This window comes from Panthera leo, chromosome D1, assembly GCF_018350215.1.
Source record: "Panthera leo isolate Ple1 chromosome D1, P.leo_Ple1_pat1.1, whole genome shotgun sequence".
Classification (NCBI taxonomy): domain Eukaryota; kingdom Metazoa; phylum Chordata; class Mammalia; order Carnivora; family Felidae; genus Panthera; species Panthera leo.
In genome coordinates, this window is record NC_056688.1 from 68135678 (window position 1) to 68159006 (window position 23329).

At 37.3% G+C, this 23329-nt stretch overlaps 1 non-coding gene and 1 pseudogene across 1 annotated transcript; one reads left to right on the forward strand and one right to left on the reverse strand.

Annotated features, from left to right (window-relative positions):
* Positions 1 to 3331: 3331 nt before the first annotated feature.
* The window catches only part of LOC122200313, a 73757-nt pseudogene continuing 53759 nt past the window's right edge, over positions 3332 to 23329 (reverse strand).
* On the forward strand, positions 14513 to 14619 carry LOC122201475. The gene has a single exon (XR_006194187.1). It is a non-coding gene; the product is annotated as a U6 spliceosomal RNA (small nuclear RNA).

The following is a 23329-nucleotide window of genomic DNA, read 5'->3' on the forward strand; positions in this document are numbered from 1 at the left end:
AGTTCCCACAGCCAGGAACTGACAAAGCCAGGATATGAATCAGGTATCTTGCTCTAGAACCCCCATGCTTAATCCATATTGCCTCTGGGTAGAAATCTCCATCAATGACCTTAGTTTCTTAAGAGAATCACTTGGAAGTCAAAGAGCTGAACCCATTACCTTTCCTCTAGCATGGCAGGCTGACTCATACCTTCTAATCCTGAGCAACTGAAGCTTTTCTAATGTTTCCAATGAAGCTGGTCTCCCATCTGTTATTTGATGATCTCCACTGAAGCTTCTAATACTGGCCTTGCTATTATTGATAAATCTGCCTTGGCTGCCCTGCCTGATTGGGGAGGGCCTTTTCTTCCTACCATTGAACTACTGAGTTGCCATCTTCTTATGATACTCCATCAACAGTTTTGTAGGGGAGGAGGGAGTGTTGCATTATGTCCTCAGGACAAGTCATTAAGGCTAGGCACATGGTACCACATCCATGACTCAGGCAAGAGGTCAGGTACCTACTTGAGAGTGATTCCCTACATAATAGTGATCCTCTGGCCCTCTGAACTCCTTTCCCCACTGGTGTATGTGCACAAATAGGTGGGAGGTGGTATGGTAAATGGCTATAACCACCAGATTTGGGTTTGAGGAATGTGTCACTATGGAAAAGTAACAAAACTCTCTATGCTTCATTTTCAACACTAAAGTAGGTGCGATGCTACCTGCCTTATGAAAACAGTGATAAAAGGGATAAAGTAGGGGTGATAATAATACTGGGCTCATACAGTGGTTGAGAGACTTAACTGAGAACAACCATATTAAAGATTTCACACAATACCTAGTACCAAGAAGAGCTCAGTGAGAAGCTTCTTATTTTTCTTCCCACTTTTATTTCACAAGTATTAATTTTAGTGTTCTGGGCATACTACCACCAAATATAAAGGGCTTTTGTAGTTTCACACAAGAGTCCTAACACTTTCAAAATCAAATAGGACTCCTGGTGGTTTGTACAAATTTCTTAAGCTTCTAAGGTAGACATATAACTGCATATCTTCACCCCCCACTGCCAAAAATTTCTAGAGGCACGTGTGGGATTCTAGGGAAGGTGGTAGCAATGATGATATAAATTTTTATCTTTTTTTATTCATCCCACAAAACAGAAAGAGACTAACACAGCAAAACCAAAATCCTTCAGACAATATCTACAGCAAAACAAAGAATTCAGACCAGCTCCAAAATATGAACAATTGAGGAACAACCATGAATACCACCAAAACCATGTAACATCAGCAAATGTGAAGGGGGAAGCCAACAAGAGACAAAGAGATTTGTGTTGAACCTGAGATTTGGGGAACCCAAAATTGCCAATAGATACTCCCAAGGGAAGGGGAACACAATCTGGGGAAAACAGCCATAACTGGCAGGGGTCTTGCACAATTTAGTTTCTGAGCACAAGATCAGACAATACCAGAGCAGTCTGGGTACTATGAGCTCTTAGAAATAACAAAAGCAACCTTCCAAGACAAAGGCCTACATTGAGTAGAAAATACTGAGAATAGAATCTAATTTATGTAGGACAAGGTATTAGGGGGAAAGGAAAGAAACATTCCTGATAAAACTGGGGGAAGGTAACTGAGCCAGCAAATGTTAGAATAAATTAAAGCCATATATTTGAACGCTTTGAAATAACATCAGAATAGTGAACTCCAGAGCTATGAAACTAGTAAAATGATCCTGGCCCACGCTCCCCTCCAAAGTGAATAGGAGAACTCATGCCCTTCAAGCATGATCAACAAAAAAGAATTGTGTTTGAATCCCACACAAAGTTATTTTAAGGAAAAAAGAGAATAAGGAGCAAAATGTCCCCACAGACAATAAATAAGCCAGAAATAAAGACAAAAATGTAGAGAGGAAAACAAAGAAAACCCAGGCACCAGATGGCTGCCTGGGTGAATTCTATCAAAACATTTAAAAGATAAAATGCCAATCTTACAAAAACTGTTTTAGAAAATAGAAGAGGAGGAAACACTTCCAAACTAATTTTATGAGACTAGAAAAACCTTGGTACCAAAACCTTATGAAGACACTGGACATTACAGATCAATATCCCCCACGAATCTAGACATAAAACCCTTGAAAATACTGCAAGATGCAACAGTATATAAAAAGGATAAGCTTCATGATTAAAGTTCACTTCAGGAATGCAAGGCTGGCTTAACTTTCAAAAAGCATTCAATGTAACCATATTAAAAAGAAAAAAAGGAGAAAAATCATATTATCATTCCAGTAAATGCAGAAAAACCCTTTCACAAAATTCAATACATATTCATGATTAAGGAAAAAAGTCTCTCAGCAAACTAATTCCTCAATCTCTGTGTTAGTATGGGTTCTCCAAGAAGCAGATACCAAAATAAGATTAGACATACAAGACATTTATCAGAGGAAATGCTTTCGAGAGGAAATAAGGAAAAGTCCTGGAAGAAGATGAATACAAATCTTACTTCAGGTGAAGGAGGAGAGGAGGAAGGTCAGTGGTAGAGAAGACTACAAAACTCCAGGACAGCTTTTAGAGTTACGTAAAGCCTTCAGGTCACCCACCCACTAGAGGAACCCCATGTCTCCTAGGCATTGGCTGGGAAAAGTCTTTGGGAAGTGTCCCGTTAGCACAAAAAGTGAGGGATTTCAAAATGCAGCTGCTGGAGCTGTCAGGCTTTAATTGCCCCACACTTAGAAATCTGATAGGTACATTCTCCTAGCCACCAAGGTTGTAAAAGGGTACGTATGAAAAACCTAAAACAAACTTCATACGTAATGAAACATGGAACACTTTTCTTCTTTTTTTTTCAAAAGAATATTAAATCATTTATTGATTACACATGATAATGGATGATACACAAGCTTTAATCCCATCTATAATTGTATCTGATACCATAATTCAATTTAGATATATTGCATAGGATGTGCCAACAATCATATTAATAACCAAATAAACTCCAGGACTTTGCTTGGGTGACCCTTTTAAAAAATTTTTTTTAACGTTTTTATTTATTTTTGAGACAGAGAGAGACAGAGCATGAACAGGGGAGGGTCAGAGGGAGGGAGACACAGAATCTGAAACAGGCTCCAGGCTCTGAGCTGTCAGCACAGAGCCCGACGCGGGGCTCGAACTCACGGACCGTGAGATCGTGACCTGAGCCGAAGTCGGCCGCTTAACCGACTGAGCCACCCAGGCGCCCCATGGGTGACCCTTTTAACGGTGAACTCCAGGTCACAACATGTTAACTGTCAGTTCAACCACACCAATGTTTGTGGAGACAATGGCTTCTGTGCCCAAGCAGGTTGCAAATACATTTCAGATGGAATCTGGCATCACCCTGAAGAAATTCTAACTTCACACTGTTGGGGTAGTTTACCAAGATAGCTTCAGAATAGACTAACTTTACACGGCACATTTAAAAAAAGACACATTTATTCAGCATCATGATCAGACTCTTACATTTAGCAATCAACAGCATGGGTGCAAAAAAAAAATCTACAGTAAAACCCTTTGTTGGAATGCTTTACACTTTCCACAGAACAGAAACTAAAATAACCTGCTATACAATTAGTCACAAATACAGTCCTCGAGTTTTTTGCCCATACACATGAGTATTGTCTAAAATATGTCTTCTTTGTAACAGCTAGGCCCTGCCACCACTGTGCTTGGCTGAGTTCACAAATCTGTTGTAACCTATAGCTTCCCTGTCACTTCTCTGGCTCTCCCCTCCTGCTAAGCTTTGTTTCCTGGCAGTAATTAAAACCTTACGCCACTGCCATAGCTACTGCTGCTGCTGGAACTGCCACAGCCACCTTGGTTTCATAGTTTGGCAAAGTATTGGCCTCCACCACCATAGGGGCCAGTGCTTGTGCCTCCAAAATTTCCTCCTTTCATGGGTCCAAAATTTGAAAATTGATTGTTGTAATTGCCAAAATCATTACAGCTTCCACCACCTCCAAAGTTGCTTCCACTACCGCTGCCAAAGCTGCCTCCACCTCCTCCATTGTTATAGCTGTCATAGCTGCCACTCCCGCCATAGCCACTGCCCTGGTTTCCATAACCCTGTCCACCACTTTGATAGCCTCTGCTTCCTCCAGAGTAACCAGGGCCGCCTCCTCCATAACCACCATCATTACCAAATCCGTTATAGCCATCCCCACTGCCACCATATCCACCACCACCTTGACTGCCACCAAAGCCACCTCACCCACTGAAGTTTCCTCCATGGCCAAAGTTGTCATTCCCACCAAAACCACCTCCACAACCACTGCTGAAGTTCCCAGAACCACTTCGACCTCTTTGGCTGGAAGAAGCACCAGCCATCTCTTGCTTAGATAAAGCTTTCCTTACTTGACTGTTGTGGCCATTCACAGTATGGTATTTTTTAATGACAATCTTGTCTACAGAGTCATGGTTGCCAAATGTTACAAAAGCAAAGCCTCTTTTTTTGCCACTGCCTCAGTCAGTCATGATTTCAATCACTTCAGTTTTCCCATACTGTTCAAAATAATCTTTTAGGTGATGTTTTTCAGTGTCTTCTTTAATGCTACTGACAAAAATCTTTTTCACAGTTAAGTGGGCACCAGGTCTTTGAGAATCTTCTCTCAAGACAGCCCTCTTTGGTTCTACAACTCTTCCATCCATCTTGTGTGGCCTTGCATTCGTGGCTGCGTCCACCTCTTCCACAGTGACATGCATACGTGACAAACCCAAAGCCTCTAGAGAACTTGGTGTTTGGATCTCTCATTACCACACAGTCCGTAAGCATTCCCCACTGCTCAAAATGGCTCCTCAGACTCTCATTGGTTGTTTCAAAGCTCAAACCTCCGATGAAAAGCTTCAGCAGCTGTTCAGGCTCTTTGGGAGACTCAGACTTAGACATGATGGCGGTAAGAGGGGAGACTTTCACGATGCTTACTCGGCGGCGTCCACGGGCAGAAAGGCAACACTTTTCTTCTAAGAACAGGCATAAGTCAAGGATGTCTACTATTCTGCATTGTACTGAGGTTTGGTCCCAGCCAATGCAGTAAAGGAAGAAAAAAAGCATAAAGCTTGGAAAGGTGTAAGTAAATTATTACACACGTAAAATACTTACCCCCAAATCTACCAATTAATAAGAGAATTTAACAACCTTTCAGAATACAAGATCAATATACAAATAGTAACCGCATGTCTATATACTAGCCACAAACAATTGGAAAATAAATTGAAAAATACCATTTACAAAAGTATCAAAAACCAGAAAAAGTTTAAGAGTAAATTGAACAAAATATATGCAAGCCCTCTACACTGAAAATTATAAAACATCTCTGGGAAATTAAAGAAGACTCAGATATATGGAGAGATATAACATGTTCATGTTGTATGAAGCCTCAATACTGTTAAGACGTCATTTATCTTAAGGTTGATCTATAGGTCCAACATAATCCTGTTATGAACTAAATTGTGTGCCCCCCAATTCATGTGTTGAAACCCTGACCCCCCCGTACCTCAGAAAGTGACTGCATCTGGAGACAGGGTCTTTAAAGAGGTGACTGAGTTAAAATAAAGCCATTAGGGTGATGCCTGATGTGATCCGACTGGTGTCCTTTACAAAGAGGAAATGACGAGCACACAGAGACACTGAGGATGCCCCCACACAGAGGAAAGACCACGTGAAGACACAGCATGGAGGCAGCCATCTGCAAGCCAAGGAGAAACTAAACCTGCTGGCACCTTGACCTTGGACTTCTAGCTTCCAGAACTGTGTGAATATACATTTCTGCTGTTTAAGCCACCCAGTCTGTGGTATTTTGTTGTGGCGGTGCTATCAAACTCACACAAATCCCCCCAAAATCCCAGAAGGCTTTTTTTTATAGAAATTGACAAGCTGATTCTAAAATGTAAATGGAAAGGCAAAGGGCCTGAAATAGCCACAACAATCTTGTTAAATCTTTTTAAAAAGTCATAGGACTTATATTGCCTGATTTCAAAATTTACTATAAAGTTACAGTAATCAATGCAGTGTGGTATTGGTGTAAGTGTAGACAAATAGATGTCTAGAGAAAACAGAAGCAGACCCATGTGTATACAGTCAATTGATTTTTCACAAAGATGTTAAGGCCATTCAATGAAGAAAGAAAAGCCTTTTCAATGAATCCGACAACTGGATATCCATGTTAAAAATCAAAATCAAAAACCTCAGACCATATACAAGGATTAATTCAAGATAGGAAAGTGCTAAAACAATAAAACTAGAAGGAAATATAGGAGACTATCCTTATGACCTAGGGATAGGGAAAACGTTTCCAAAGAGAACACAAAATATGCTAAATATAAAAGGAAAAAATGATAAATTGGGCTTCACCAAAATTAACAACATCCACATATCAAAAGATACAATTAAGAGGGGTTGGGGGGGAAGGCAAGTCACAGACCAAAAGAAAATATCCGCAAAACATATACCTGACAAAGAAGTTGTATAAGAAATATATAAAGAACTACAAATTGGGGCACCTGGGTGGCTTAGTTGGTTAAGCGTCCGACTCTTGATTTCAGCTCAGGTTATGATCTCATGGCTCATGAGTTAGAGCCCCACATTGGGCTTCCTGCTGACAGTACAAAGCCTGCTTGGAATTCTCTGTCTCCCTCTCTTTCTGCCCCTCCCCTGCTCACTCTCTCTCTCTCAAAAATAAATAAACATTTTTTTAAAAAGAACTAAAATCACTAATAAAACTACAACTATTTAAAAAGGGCAAATGCTTCAAGAAGAACTTCACAAAAGATATATAAATGGCTAATAAGCACATGAAAGGATGTTTAACATCATTAGTCATCAGAGAAATTAAAATTAAAACCGAAATGAAATATCACTCCACATCCATTAGAATGGCTAAAATTTAAGACTGATGATACCAGTTGTCAGTGAGAATATAGAACAACTGGAACATTCATACATTGTTGGTAGTTTGTTAATGGTACAAACACTTTTGAAAAATAATTTCTTGTTTTTTTAACTTTTTTATTATTTTTAAAAATTTTATTGAGACATAATTGATATGTACCATTATATTTGTATACAGCATGTATATTACATCCCCAGGACTTACTTATTTTATAACTGAAAATGTGTACCTTTTGACCATCTTCACTCATTTCACCACCTCAAAGCATCCCCTGGTCAATCTATTCTCTGTATGTATGAGTTCCTTGTGTTTCTTTTTAAGATTCCACGTGTGAGATCATATGGTATTTGTCTTTCTCTGGCTGGCTTACTCTACTTAGCATAATGCCCTCAAGTTCCATTCATGTTGTCACAAATGGAAAGATTTCCTTCTTTTCATGGCTGAATAATAGAATAATATTCCAGTGTGTGTGTGTGTGTGTGTGTGTCACATTTTCTTTATCCATTCACCCATTATTCATCCATCGATGGACATTTAGGTTGCTTCCATGTCTTGGCTATTGTAAATAATTATGCTGCAATGAACACTGGCATGCAGATATCTTGTTGAGTTAGTGTTTTCATTTCCTTTAGATAAATAACAAGTGGAACTGTTTTTTATAACAGCTAGCACACTCCTACCTTATGAGCAAACTGTTCCACTTTTAGGTATACACTCAAGTAAAATGAAAACATGTATTCACAAAAAGACTTGTGCAAAAATATTTATAGTGGCTTTTTTTTCTTTTTTCTTTTATTTTTTAATTCAAGTATAATTAGCTTATAGTGTTATATTAGTTTCAGCTGTATAATATAATGATTCAACAATTCCTCAGTGCTCATCACGGTAAGTGTGCTCTTAATCACCTTCACCTATATCATTTATGCTCCACCCACCTCCCCTTTGGCAACTACCATTTTGTTCCCTACAGTGAAGAATCTGTGTTTTTCAAAAGAGACTCAAAAATATGGAGAACAAACAGAGGGTTGCTGGAGGGGTTGTGGGAGGGAGGATGGGCTAAATGGGTAAGGGTCATTAAGGAATCTACTCCTGAAATGATTGCTTCACTATATACTAACGAATTTGAATGCAAATTTTAAAAAATAAAAAATAAAGTTAAATTATAAAAAAAAGAATCTGTGCTTTTGTTTGTCTCTTTTTTCTGTGTTCATTTATTTTGTTTCTTAAATTCCACATATGAGTAAAATCATATGGCACTTGTCCTTCTCTGACTGACTTATTTCACTTAGCATTATACCCTCTACATCCATCCATGTTGTTGCAAATGGCAAGACTTCATTTTTTTATGGCTGAGTAATTTTCATATATATATATATATATATATATATATATATATATATATATACCACACCTTCTTTATCCATTCATCTATGGATGGACACTCGAGTTGCTTCCATATCTGGGCTACTATAAATAATGTGCCAATAAACATAGGGGTCCATATACCTTTTTGAATTAGTGTTTTTGTTTTCTTTGGGCAAATATCCAGTAGTGGAAGTAGTGGATCATATGGTAATTCTATTTTTAATTTTTTGAGAAACCTCCATACTGTTTTCCACAGTGGCTGCACAAGCTTGCATTCCCAAGTGCACAAGGGTTCCTTTTACTCCATGTTCTCCACAACATTTATTTCTTGTGTTTTTTATTTTATCCATTCTGACAGGTGTGAGGTGATACTATGGTGTGGATTTGCATTTCCTTGATGATTAGTGATGTTGAGCATCTTTTCATGTGTGTGTTGGCCATCTGTATGTCTTCTTTGGGGAAATGTCTATTCATGTGTTCTGCCCATTTTTAATTGGATTAAAACTGGATTTTTAATTGGATTTTGTTTTGGGGTTGAGCTGTATAAGTTCTTTACATATTTTTGATATTAACCCTTTATCAGATGTATCATTTACAAGTATCTTCTCCTATTCAATCAGTTGCTTTTTGTTTTGTTGATGTTTTCTTTCACCATGAAAAAGCTTTTTATTTTGGTGTAGTCCCAGTAGTTTAATTTTGAATAGCATTTTTATTCTTATACCCCCAAAATGGAATAAACTAAATTCATCAACAAATGAATGCATAAATTGTGGTATATCTAATATGTAATACCACCCATAAATTAAAAAGAACATATTACTGATACATTCAAGAACATGTGTAAATCTTAAAACATAAATTAAGTACAAGAAGCCAGACACAAAATAGCATATACTGTAGAATCAATTTATAATATATTTGAAAACTGGAAAAACTAAACTATGGTGGTAGATATTAGAACACTGTTACCTCTGGGATACAGTAGGTGGTTGTCTGGAGAGGAGGGAGAAGAAACTTTTTAGAGTGATAGAATTGTTTTCTGTCTTAATTAGTGTTTTGTTCCACATATAATTTGTCAAAATCATCAAACTGTACCCATAATGAATTTCACAGTAAGTTAGTTATACCTTAACAAAGATATGAGTTAAAAACAGAAAAAAAAAGAGAACTAATAAATACATCTAAAAGTTAATTATTTGAAAAAAAGAACATAATAAAATAGACTGTTAGCTGATGTAACTGGGAAAAAAGGGGGGTTTTATATACATAAAATTAGAAATGACAAGGAGGAAATAACCAAACTAAGCACTTTTTTAATGATAAGAGTTGACTTTGTACAATTCTTCGCAAATAAATTTTGGAAAAGTAGATGAAATGGATAATTTTCTAGCAAATACAACTTGTCAAAATCAATCCCAGTGGAGACAGAAAGTCTAAACATATAAAATACCACAGAAGAAATAGAGGAAGCAGAAAAAATTTCTCACAAAAATGTCCCAAGTCCAGGCTGTTTCTCAGGGAAATTCTGTATTTAAAAATTATTATATGAAGTGAGCATAACATCTATCTAAACCTGAAAATGATTGCATCAACAAAAGAAAATTACAGACCAATTTATCTTATAAATATCAATAATTAGCAAACAGAATCCAACAGGACATTAAAACATTCATCATGACCAAGTAGAATAGATTCAATATTCTAAAATTCATTAATATTATCCATCATATTAATAGAGCTTAATAGAGCTAAGAATTATATAAGTGTGTATCTAGAAAAATCCAAATTACTACAGTACTAGAAAACAACTACAAACAAAATAATTTAGTACAGTAGGTTATAAAATCAATATACAAAAATCAGATCTTCCCCTATATACAAATAAAAATCAGTTTATATTGGACGAGAAAACCACCTTTGTGAAAACTAAATAAAAGTAAATACCCAGGTGTAAATTTAGCAAGAAATGTCCAGGACCTATAGGAAGAATAAGTATAGAATAATTCAAAAATGCACAAAAATAACCTTGCATAAATGAAAAGATATAACACATTCCTAGACAGGAAGACTCAATATCAGAAATTTTAGGTCAAAATAAGTTCATAACATGTCATATAGTTCATAAATTTAATATAATCCAACAAAAATATGAGTAAGTTTCTTTCTGGAACTAGATCATTTTTTTATAAAATTCATTTGGAAGAACAGACAAGCAAGAATAGCCAAGAGGGGAAAGCCTGAAAAGAGAGAGAGAAATGGGAAAGGGATAACATTGTGAGACATTGAAACATACTCTAATGTCTCTAATTAAAAATGTGGTGGTGCAACATGCATGACCCAGTGGAACAAAATAGAAAATCCAGAAATAGATCCAATTGCATTTGGAAATTTAGTATATTATAAAGGAAGAATCTCAAGTTATTGGGGAAAATGATGACTTTTTTTTTTTTTAAATCAAAGGCATGGAGCTAACTGAATAGCCATAGAAAAGATAAAATTGTATTCATTGCCCAAACCATGTACCAAGATAAATTCCAAGTGGATTAGAAAATTAAATATATTAAATGAGTCCATACAAGTATAGAAAAAAATATTCTATAATCCAAGAGTGAGGGGCACTTTCCTACCTCTGACTCAACGTTTAGAAGCCATAAGGGAAAAGATTAAGGAATTTATTACATAAAATAAGAAAAAAAAATTTAACTTACATGGCATAAAAACACCATAAGGAAAGTAAAGAAACAAATAACACACTTCAACTTTTTCAATTTTTCAACTTTTATCATAAATAAAAGTTTAATATTTACCATATATAAAGAGCCTTGAAAAAGAAAGAATGAGAGGTGCCAGTTAAGCGTCTGACTCTACATTTCTGCTCAGGTCATGATGTCACAGTCATGAGATTGAGCTCCATGTTGGGCTCTGCACTGACAGCATTGAGCCTGCTTGGGATTATTTCTCTCCTTCTCTCTCTCTGCCCCTTCCCCTCTCACTCACACATTCTCTTCTCTCTCTGTCTCAAAATAAATAAACTTAAAAAAAAGAAAGAATGGAAGACTAATAATGCTACAGAGAAAAAATGCTAGGAATCTATACAGACAATTCATAGAAAACTAAATACAAATGCCTTTATCTACATGAAAAGATCTTGATTGTGCACATAATAAGAAAATGGTAAATTAAAAACACAATAGTATACCATTTTTCACCTATCACAGTGGCAAAAAATCCAAGATTGATGAGTGTTCATTTGACCAGGCTTTGAGAAAACATGCACTCTCATCATTGCTGGTACAAATCCTACAGAGGGGAATTTGGCAATTTTTAACAAAATAACATATGCATTCTGACCCTTTGACCCAGGAAGCTTACTTCTAGGCATCTGTCCTAAAGAAACACTGACAGAAACACAAAAATATGGACACTCATTTTGTAATAGCAAAAACCCCAAATGTTCATCAATAGGAGTCTACTGAAGAAACTACAGTACATCCAAATAGTGAAATACTATGCATCTAGAGAAACCAATGCAGACTATCTTTGTATATAACTATAGCATAAGCTCCAGAATATAGTTCTGTACACACACACACACACACACACACGAATCAGATATGGATTTACTTATGTAGATAATTACAGAAGTATAAACCATAAAGTAAATAAAATCTTGGCTAAAGGGAAAGAAGGAAAAAGGAAGTTTGGGATGGAAGTTGGACTTCTGTGAATAATACCTTGTTTTTTAATTTTTTATAATTTTTTATTGAAGTGTATAGTTGACATACAATGTTATATTAGTTTCAGGTGAAAAAGAGAGTGAATTGACAATTCTATATATCACACGATGCTCACCACAAGTGTAGTGTTTTTTTTTTATTTGACCCAAGAGACCTACTTCTAGGAAAATGAGCCACAAAAATGTTTTAGGTGACTATAAATTATGTTAAATCAGGATGAAAAAACAATTCCTAAAACAAAAGCAAAATAAAATAAATGGATCTAACTGTGCATTGAGATTATAGCCTAGATGCAGAGGTATATTATTTTAAATGGTTTGAAAATACAAAAGTTCATAATAACTATTTTCACTAATCCTATTTTGGCATGATTTTTCTAAAATCTATATAATAAGGTAAAGCAAATAAGCAATTACACTATTGTCATTAAGAACCAAGACTTTTAGGGGCACCTGGGTGGCTCAGTCGGTTAAGCGTCCGACTTCGGCTCAGGTCATGATCTAGTGGTTCGTGAGTTCAAGCCCCGCGTTGGGCTCTGTTCTGACAGCTCAGAGCCTGGAGCCTGTTTCAGATTCTGTGTCTCCCTCTCTCTCTCTGACCCTCCCCCGTTCATGCTCTGTCTCTGTCTCAAAAATAAATAAACATTTAAAAAAAATTAAAAAAAAAAGAAGACTTTTAGCATAAGAGGAAAAGATTCAAAATAAAATTGAAGGGTTAAGCAAAGCGCTGTAATCTTAAATTTGGGTTGAAAGTATCAGTATAAACTTATAATATATTTTCTCTTTAAGAGGGATTTCCTTTTCCAAGCTTGGACACGTTTTGTTTCCAGAAAATGATGACTGGGGACATGGTCATGTCAGAATTCAGGACGCAACTCAAGAAAGAGGTTCACATTCACTGGCCAGAAATAAAAAAAAAAAAAAAAAAATCAGCACAAAAGAGAACAACTACAATGGATTTAAACACATGGAATATGTTTAAATTCATAAGTTCCTTCCTAATAATAGCATAAAACAAAAAAACTCAGTGGTTACCTCTGGAGTATTTAAGGGAACCAACCCGCTATTCTGAATGCAGGTAAGTAGAGGGAAAAAATCAAACATTCAACCTATTTTTCCTGATTAAGCTATGTCATAAGTTATCTAAATAGTTAATGAGAAAAGAGTTCTCTCTATCGAAATAGTCCATGTAATAAATGATGAAGGAATGACAGAATTAGAATGCCGCCATTTTGCAAATCCCCAAATGAAGTCATGAATCTGAACAATGATTATTAATGGCTGTTACATCACAAAAAAGAGACAACCGGTCATGTGTGCTGGCTGACAGAAGCACATGACAATACTTACAATGCAGTCTTGCAAAGAGAGAAAGAAATCTGAATCGGACCAAGTCACTAGGCCTAGCTGCCATTTTATGGGAAATATAGGGGACAAAGGAGCAAGGTAAATGATACCAGAGATATGCAGTCCTATCTAGAAAACAAGAAATGACCTGGTCTCTTCAACAAATGACATAAAAGGGAATAAAAAGAAAGGCAGGGGAATCTATAAATTGCAGAGATAAAGAGAAATATCAACCACTTGCAATGTATGAATCTTATTTAAATCCTAATTCAACTGGAAAAAACAGACAATTGTGGAAATTTGAATACTGGATATTCAATGATATTAAGGACTTATTAATTTTTCAATGTGATAGTGTTAATACTGTTCTTTTAGAAAGCTCTCATCATTCACAAAAGCATACAGAAGTATTTACAGATGACATTATTTGGGGGATGTGTGTTAAACACTCTGTCAAGGGGAGGGAGGGGTACAGATGAAACAAAAGTGGCTGTGAGTTAATTTTGTGTCTGGGTAATAGGTTCATGAGGGTTCACTGTACTATTCTGCCTAATTTTGTGAATTTTTCAATTTGTTATAAAAACTGTTTAATGCAAGAAGTTCATAGATTGGGTAATTACTATATATTGGTGAAGGTAGACCTTTTGAAAGTAGAGAACTGAGCAGGAAAATCCATTAACTGCAGATAAGTCACTCAAAATGTATCCTTTCTTTTTGTCACTTTAGGCGGCCTCTTTTTCACTGGGGCTGGATTAGCTGTTTCACAAATGCTCCACACGAGTATGTATGCCCAGAAAACTCTCCATCTGGAGAGGCTACTGCACCCTGGGCCCAGGCCACCTTCCCAGACTACACCACCTTTTCCTAAAAGCTGCCCTAAGTCATTCTGCCTAGGCCACAGTCATGCGGTGGGCACACTGCTGCTCCAGTAACATACCTAGGACCCTCGGGTAGTTCAGTCCTTCTCCCACCATGAAGTTCCCTCGAGCCAGACCTGACCATAGAGCTCTTTCCTTCTCTAGGTTTTAATCATTACTTTTTCACCATTGTCTCTGTTTCTTGAGGTCTGTTTCTATCAAAATCATGCGCGCGCACACACACACACACACACACACACACACACACACAGTAACTAGTAGTCTCTTACAAGAATAGGCACCAGTGCTGGCTTCAGCAGCACATGTACTAAAATTGGAATGACACAGAGAAGATTAGCATGGCCCTTGCACAAGGGTGACATGCAAATTCGTGAAGCTTCCATATGTAAAATTAAAGAAGAGGCACCTTATACCTATCATCTGCTGTGTCAGTCCCTGCTTACCCCTCTGCATTCAAATACTCACAATGACCCTGAGAGGAGCTATTATTATCCTATTTTACAGATGAGGAAACGGAGGGAGAAGCTTCACCAAAACTGCACAGCTTGTAAATGGCAGAGCTGGGATTTGAATCCAGGTCTACCTGCTTGCAAAGCAAGTTTATTTAACCATAAATTGCCTGAATTGCCTTCTTTAGCAGCAAAGTGGCTATTCAATCAGTGCTCGCTGGGAGATACATGAATCTAACTGAGAAATTCAGGCATCCTGCTCATGTCTTCCCTTTCACAACTTCTTTATGTCCTAATGCCAGGCATCCCTTTTGCTCCCTGGACTGGAGGGGCTGAAGGATGCTTTCCACCAGGCCTGGAAGAGTATAAACACATCTGGAAGGAGGCCGCTGCCAAGCAAACCATGCTCCCCCCAGAGTGCAGACAGGATGAGGTGGCTATAAATAATCACAAGAGTGTGAAGAGATTCTCTCCCTGGACTCCCTCTGCAAAAGGTTGATGGTAATTGATGAGGCTACAGGGACATGCCAATCCTTCTGCTCTTAGAACCAGGTGTGGTTATTTACAGAAATGTCACTTTCCCAGCCCTCCCTCCCTATCTCTGCCAGAGGCTTGGAGATCAGCAAATAGCAATTTATTGCTGCCCCAGGGCACACGGCAATGAGGCACCTATATGCCCCACTGTCTACAAACCAGGCTCAGGCTCCTGCTCTGGCTGAGAGATGCTTCCTCTTTGGAAATTTGGAAAGACAGAGAGATCACAGATTTGCCCCCTTTCCAGGCAGAGGGCGGTCAAATGAACCATATCACAAACCACCAAGTCAATAAAATCTGGAGTTTCCACATTGCCCAGCTCATAGTGGGAGAAATAAATAGACCACTGGAAGAGAAGTCAGATGAGTGGCTACCGACCCCAACTAGGCCATCTGTTAGCAATCGATGTCTGAGCTCCAGTTTCCCAACTGTAAAATGGAGGCTAGTCTTCTGTCACATGCCAGACACAAAAGAATACATTAAGTAATGGAGTTAAATGACCTGTATTGTGTGAGACCTTCATTTTCATAGTCATTATTATAATGAAGTCCTATAAGCCCCTATTAGGAGTGTCCATGATAGGTTTCAGAAAATAGTTTGCACTTGTTCTGCCCTCATTCCCATGGCCTTGCTGGTCAGTGGCATGAGCAAAGTGGAAATGCAGCATATAAATTTGATTTCTCACAGCAACCGAATTGTAGATGAAGATCATTTTGTTATAACAAGGTTTACACCAAAAAATAAAATAAAATCAATTTCACAACTAAATAAAAATGCTTTTGGGAATAAGAGAGCAGAGCTACATCTCAAGATAGCCCAAGCTGGCTGAAAGTTCTACTCTGAATAACTGGATCTCAACCAATAATGGATGGAAAATTGTCATGCTCCTTCCTTGCTCAGGGTGATACCAAAAGACCACACCAAAGGCTCCCCACTGCCAAGATGTCCAGGGTGGCCGGTGCAGATAGAGGCCAGAGAGAATGATAAGCAACAGGACACCTCAATCTGATGTTCCAGCTTCTTTTGGGGGCTCCACTCTAGTGCCTCTGCCAACAGTATCCCTAGGAAGTAGCTCACACAGATAACCTCTCTTAGCCCTGCAAAGTGGAAAATTTGATCTGTAAACAACAGAGCTGGTATTTGAATCCAGATCCATCCACTTTCTAAGAACCATAACCTGCTGCCAGCCTATAATTGGACTCCCCATTGCAGGGGAGTCCACTTAGAGTCAACAGGAACTGTATCTTATTCCCTTTATTCTGACACGCCTTTAGCCATCTGGCCCTTTTGTGCTTCCACAGAGCAGGCTTGTACTTGGAAAGTAAAGCCCCAGAGATGCCCCCATCTAAAAAGGTATCAGGCTGAACTGACAAGGGTAGTTTGTCTCTTGGTCAGGAGGGGAGTATTTTTCCTTTCCTCAGAAGTTCGAACCCCAAAAAACAATCAATTGAAAACATGTATAAAAAAGCAACTTTTATTTCTCTCCTTAGGAGTAGATGTTTTAGAAAAAGTTCTGACCATCTGATTTTGTGTTAGGATGAAGAAGCATAAACAATAATTTTTATAAGCCATAATAATAGTTAACATTCATGAGTACTTTTTTATTTAAGTGTCAAAATTTATGCTGAGTGATTTACATGAATTATCTCAAATGATTAAACAACCTGCATAAGATTCTTTACCCCTATTTACAGGTGAGGGAGAGAGGTTCAAAGTGATTTACCCAAGATCACACAGTAGAGAGGCAGATATTCTGAGGTAAAGCCCCACACTGGTTACATAGGCTCCAGCTTTGTTCTACAGAATCTATTCCAAATCCTTTTTTAAAAATCCTTTCTTTGGATAAACAAAATGTGGTATATCCATACAATGGTATATTATTCAGCCATTAAAAGGAATGAAGTGCTGATATGTGCTACAACATGGATGAACCTTGAAGATGTCATGCTAAGTGAAGTAAGCCAGACACAAACAGACAAATACTGTATAATTCCACTTATATGAAATATTTATGATAGGTAAATTCATAGAAATAGAAAGTAAGATTCAGGTTACCTCTGGAGACCTGAAGGGGAGAATGGAGGAAGAGGAGAATGGAAAGTTATTGTTAATGGGCATAGAGTTCCTGTTCGAGGTAATAAAAACATTTTGGAAATACTGGTGATGGTTGTACAAGATTGTGAATGTATTTAATACCACTGAACTATACATTTAAAATAGTTAAAATTCCAATTAAAAAAATTTTATACCATATCTTTCTTATCTATTTGCCTTTCAATGGACACTTAGGTTGCCTTCATATCTTGGCTATTGTAAATAATGTTGCAATAAACATAGGGGTGCATATATCTTTTCAAATTAGTGTTTTTCATGTTCTTTGGGTAAATATCCAGTAATAGAATTACTGGATCATACGATATTTCTATTTTTAATTTTTGAGGAACCTCTATATTGTTTTCCACAATGGCTGCACCAGTTCGCATTTGCACCCACACTGTAGGAGGGTTCCTTTTTCTCTATATCCTTGCCAACACCTGTTATTTCTTATGTTTTTTATTTTAACCATTCTGACAGGAGAGATCTCATGGTGGTTTTTATTTGCATTTCCCTCATAATGAGTGATGTTGAGCATCTTTTCATGTGTCTTCTCGGCCATTTGGATATATTCTTTGGGAAAATGTCTATTTGAGTCCCTTGTTCATTTTTGAATTGGATTGTTTAGGGTTTTTTGGTGATGAATTAAGTAAGTTCTTTGTAGTTTCTGGATATTAAATATATCATTTGCAAATACCTTCTCCTACTTGATAGTTTGCCTTTTGATGGTTTCCTTACTGTATAAACCTTTTTATTTTGATATAGTCCCAATAGTTTATTTTTGCTTTTGTTTTCCTTGTCTTAGGAGACATATCTAGAAAAATGTTGCTATGGCCAATGTCAGAGAAATTACTGCCTTTGTTCTCTTCTAGGATTTTTATGGTTTCAGGTCTCACATTTAGGTCTTAAATACATTTTGAATTTATCTTTGTGTATGGTGTGAGAAAGTGGTCCAGTTTCATTCTTTTGCATGTAGTTGACCAGTTTTCTGAGCATCATTTATTGAAGAGACTATCTTTTCTCTATTGTATATTCTTTCCTGCTTTGTCAAAGATTAATTGACCATATATTTGTGGGTTTATTTCTGGGTTCTATATTCTGTTCTATTGATCTGTATGTCTATTTTTGTGCCAGTACCATACTTTTTTTTATTACTACAGCTTTGTAGTGTATCTTGAGATCTGGAATTGTGATACCTCCAGCTTTGTTTTTCTTTCTCAAGATCGCTTTTGCTATTCAGGGTCTTTTGTGATTACACACAAATTTTAGGGTTATTTTAGTTTTGTGGAAAATGTTGTTTTTATTTTGACAGGAATTGCATTAAATCTGTAGATTGCTTCAGTACTGTGGACATTTCAACAATATTTGTTCTTCCAATCCATGAGCATGAAATATCTTTCTATTTGTGTCATCTTCAATTTCTTTCATCAATGTTTTATAGTTTTCAGAGTACAGGACTTTCACTTCTACAGTTAAGTTTCTTCCTAGGTATTTTATTCTTTTTGGTGCAATTTTAAGTGGAGTTGTTTTCTTAATTTCTCTTTCTGCTACTGCATTATTAGTGTACAGAAATGCTATCAATTTCTGGGCATTAATTTTGTATCCTGCAATTTTACTGAATTCATTTATTACTTCTAGTAGCTTTTTGGTGGAGTCTTCAGAGTTTTCTATGTATAGTATCATGTCATCTGCAAATAGTGACAGTTTAACTTCTTCTTTACCAATATAGATGCCTCTAATTTATTTTTCTTGTCTGATTGCTGTGGCTAGGACTTCTAGGACCATGCTGAATAAAGGTGGCAAGAGTGGACATCCTGTTCCTGATCTTAGGGGGAAAGCTCTAAGTTTTTCACCATTGAGTAAGATGTTATCTGTGAGTAACATAGATAACCTTTATGATGTTGAGGTATGTTCCCTCTAAACCAATTGGTTGAGAGTTTTTATCATAAGTAGATGTTGAATTTTGCCAAATGCTTTTTCTGCATCTATTGAAATGATGATTTTTAACTTTGCTTTTGTTGATCACATCGACTGATTTGTGAATATTGAACCACCCTTGCATTCCTGGAATAAGCCAATTTGATCCTGGTGAAATGATCCTTTTAGTGTATTATTGAATGCAGTTTGCTAATATTTTATTGAGGATTTTTGCAACAGTGTTCATCAGGAACATTGGCCTACAGTATGCTTTTTTTGTGGTGTCTTTGCCTGGCTTTGGTATTAGGGTAATGCTGACCTTGTAGAATGTATTTGGAAGCATTCCTTCCTCTTCTGTTTTTTTTTTTTTTTTGGGGGGGGGGGTAGGGGTATAGTTTGAGAAGAATAGATATTATCTCTTCTTTAAACATTTGGTAGAATTTACTTGTGAATCCATTTGGTCCTGGAGTTTTATTTTTTGGTAGTTTTTTAATTATCAGTTCAATTTCATTGCTAGCAACCAGTATGTTCAGATTTTCTATTTCTTCCTGATTCAGTTTTGGATGATAGTATGTTTCTAGGAATTTATCCACTTCTTCTAAGTTGTCCAATTTGTTGACATATAAATTTTCATAGTATTCTCTTACAATCCTTTGTGTTTCTGTGGTTTCAGTTGTTACTTCTCCTCTCTCATTTATGATTTTACTTATTTGGGTCCTTTTTTTTCTTGATGAGTCTGGCTAAGAACTTATCTGTTTTATTTCTCTTCAAAAAACCAGCTCTTGGTTTCATTGATTTTTTTTTATTATTTTTTAGTCTTTGTCATTTATTTCTCCTCTGATATTTATTATTTTCTTCCTTCTACTCACCTTGGGCTTTGTTTATTCACCTTTTTCTAGCTCCTTTAGGTGTAAGATTAGATTGTTTATTTGAGTTTTTTCTAGTTTCTTGAGGTAGGCCTGTATAGCTATATATTTCCCTCTTAGAACTGCTTTCACTGCAACCCAAAGATTTTGGACTGTTGTGTTTTTACTTTCATTTGTTGTCATGTATTTTTTTTTTAATTTATTCTTTGATTGTTTCATTGACTCATTGGTTGTTTAGTATCATGTTGTTTAGCCTCCATATGTTTGTGTTTTTTCCAGTTTTTTTTCATGTGATTAATTTCTAGCTTCATACAATTGTGTTCAGGAAATATGCATGCTATGATCTCAATCTTCTTAAATTTATTGAGGTTTTTTTTGTGGCCTAACTTGTGATCTATTCTAGAGAATGTTTTCCATGTTCACTTTAAAAGAATATGTATTCTATTGTTTTTAGATGGAATGTTCTGTATGTATCGGTTATGTCCATCTGGTCTAATATGTCATTTAAATACTGCATTTCCTTGTTGATTTTCTAATTGTGTGATCTATTCATTGATGTAAGTGGGGGTATTAAAGTCCCCTATTATTATTGTATTATGTCAGTTTCTCTATGTTTGTTGATAGTTACTTTATGTATTCCAGTGTTAGATGTGTAGATATTAACAACTGTTACATCTTCTTAATGGATTGATCCCTTTATCATTATATAATGCCCTTCTTTGTCTCTTGTTAATCTTTGTTTAAAAAAATTTTTTTTAATGCTTATTTATTTTTGAGAGAAAGAGCATGAGCAGCACAGGGGCACAGAGAGACAGAAAGAGAGGGAGAGAGAGAGAGAGAGAGAGAGAGAGAGAGAGAATCTGAATCAGGCTCCAGGCTCTGAGCTGTCAGCACAAAGCCCAACACAGGGCTTGAACCCACGAACCATGAGATCATGACCTGAGCTGAAGTCAGATGCTTAACTGACTGAGCCACCCAGCATCCCTTGTTAGTCTTTATTTTAAATTCTATTTTGTCTGATATAAGTATTGCTACCTTGACTTTTTTTTTTTTTTTGCTTTCATTTGCATGGTAAATGTTTCTTCATCCCTTCACTTTCAGTCTGTATGTGCCTTTGGGTCTGAGGTGGGCCTTTTGTAGGCAGCAAATATATGGGCTTTGTTTTTTTTTCTTAATCCAGTCTGCCACCCTATGTCTTTTGATTGGAGCATTTAGACGATTTACATCAAACTCCAAATTTTATGTTATATATAAGTATAACATATATAAATATACAGTTAGCATAAAATCTGCTTAAGTTAACCAAAACTGATTTCTGTTACTTGCAACTAAGAATGTGCCTGATCCACTAAGATGGAACTTATGCTCTAGGCCACAATAGTAATGACCAGCCCAAATTACCTTGAAAAACATTTTAAAAAACCAAACAGATGAATAAAAGCTAGAGAGTAGACAATAGTTTGTCAATGTACAGACTAGATTTGGGGATTCTTTTGCACGGGTTACCAAAGGTTGCCCATGCAGGATGCCCATGCAGGATGAGAGGTTGAGTTTTAGAAGCATCCAGGAGGGACATTATTTTAACAGTATCCTTTTCAATTTTAAATAGAAAAACATATCAGAGATAAAAACTTTATAGGTCTTCTATCATGCACTATGGAAAATTCAATAACAATTCCATCTGCTGTACCAGAAAGCCCTGATGTTATGAAGTCACAAAGAACAAGGTGGTACCTAGGCCAGACTTCTGGGAAGAAGATGCTTTTCATGGAGCCCACAACTCCTCAAGGTTGGAGCCCACACCCCAGGATGGTGATTACAGTATCTCAAATCAAATAGTCCTTACCATTGTAACCTGGCTGCTGAAATCTTAGTGCTAGGCTAAAGGAGTAAAACCAATTAAGTTGCTATTCCTTGCTGTTCCAGCTGTGCCCCCCCAATCCTAAACTCTCCCTCCAGGCTGCTTCAATATCTCTAATTGCTCCCCACTGACCAAGTTTAAGTGCGATTGATCCATAACAATAGCTTCCTGACTGGTCTCATTCATTCATCAGGTATCTACTGACTACCAACTATGTGCCTGGCCCTGTTCTAGACCCTAGGGAAAAATAATGAACAAAAGAGAACCCTCAGGGAGCTAATATTCCTGTGAATCCCATCATCTAGTATCACTCCTCTATAGTACATCCCACACATTAGCCAACAGAGACATCTTTCAGAAACACAGATCTAATCATAGCCCTCTCAGGCTGAAAATCCTCCCCTAGCTCCTCACTCCCAAGGATGAAGTTCAAGCTCCCTGGCCCACGAGACCCTTCTAAACTTAGCCCTTCGATACCGTACAGCCTCACCTTCACCTTCTCTCTGCCCCAGCATCCCACTTATGATGAAAAGAGCTTGGCACAAACAACATCAAGAATCATGTGGTGCACCTGGAACTTGTGGGCAAAGGGATCAGCAGGTGTGCCCAGGCTCCTGTCCTCTCGGCATCCTGCAAAAAAGAAATGTTTAGGCTGCAGCACAGCTGTGTGTGAAGTGGGTCATCAGAGGGTTAGTTTTCCATTTGTAGGGACCAAATGTGGAAGTGGCTTTGCTCTAAGAAGAGGGAAAAATAAACATTTAGGACTTCAGGCACCAAGGGATACAGGCTGAGGTACCAGGTGTACAGAGGACTGCTGGGAGGTGCCAGCTGCCTAACACCTTGAGACTCTGGGAGCCCCCATTCCACAGGAAACTGAATTAAGGCACAGATAACTCTGAGGAGAGAATAGAGTTTATCCAGGTCTATGAGAACTGCAGCCTTTCCTGGGATCAAAGATTCGTTCATCCTAGTTCCCCTTATTGGAAAGCAATTCAGAGACAGCCCCTATTGTCATTTATTCACCAGTTCCACCCATCTCCAGCCACACCCCCATCACAGCATGTATCCCATCCCCAGACACACCATGCATTCTAAACACTCTGGTACCTCCATGCCTTTATACATGTGCTTCTTGGTGCCTGTGGCACTTTCTCCCCTCTCTGGAGAATTCTTTCCACAGATGTCAAACACAGCATTGACAAAGGAAGTGGTTCTACATGATCATTCAAAGCCTGACTTCTTGCTGAGACCTCTGATCACCCCTATACATATATACCATTTCACGCATTGGGCAGAATTAAATTTGTGCCCCCTGGGAGTCCTACCAAATTCTGCTTATTACTATCTCTTTTCACATTGTCTCTCCACTGAATTATGAG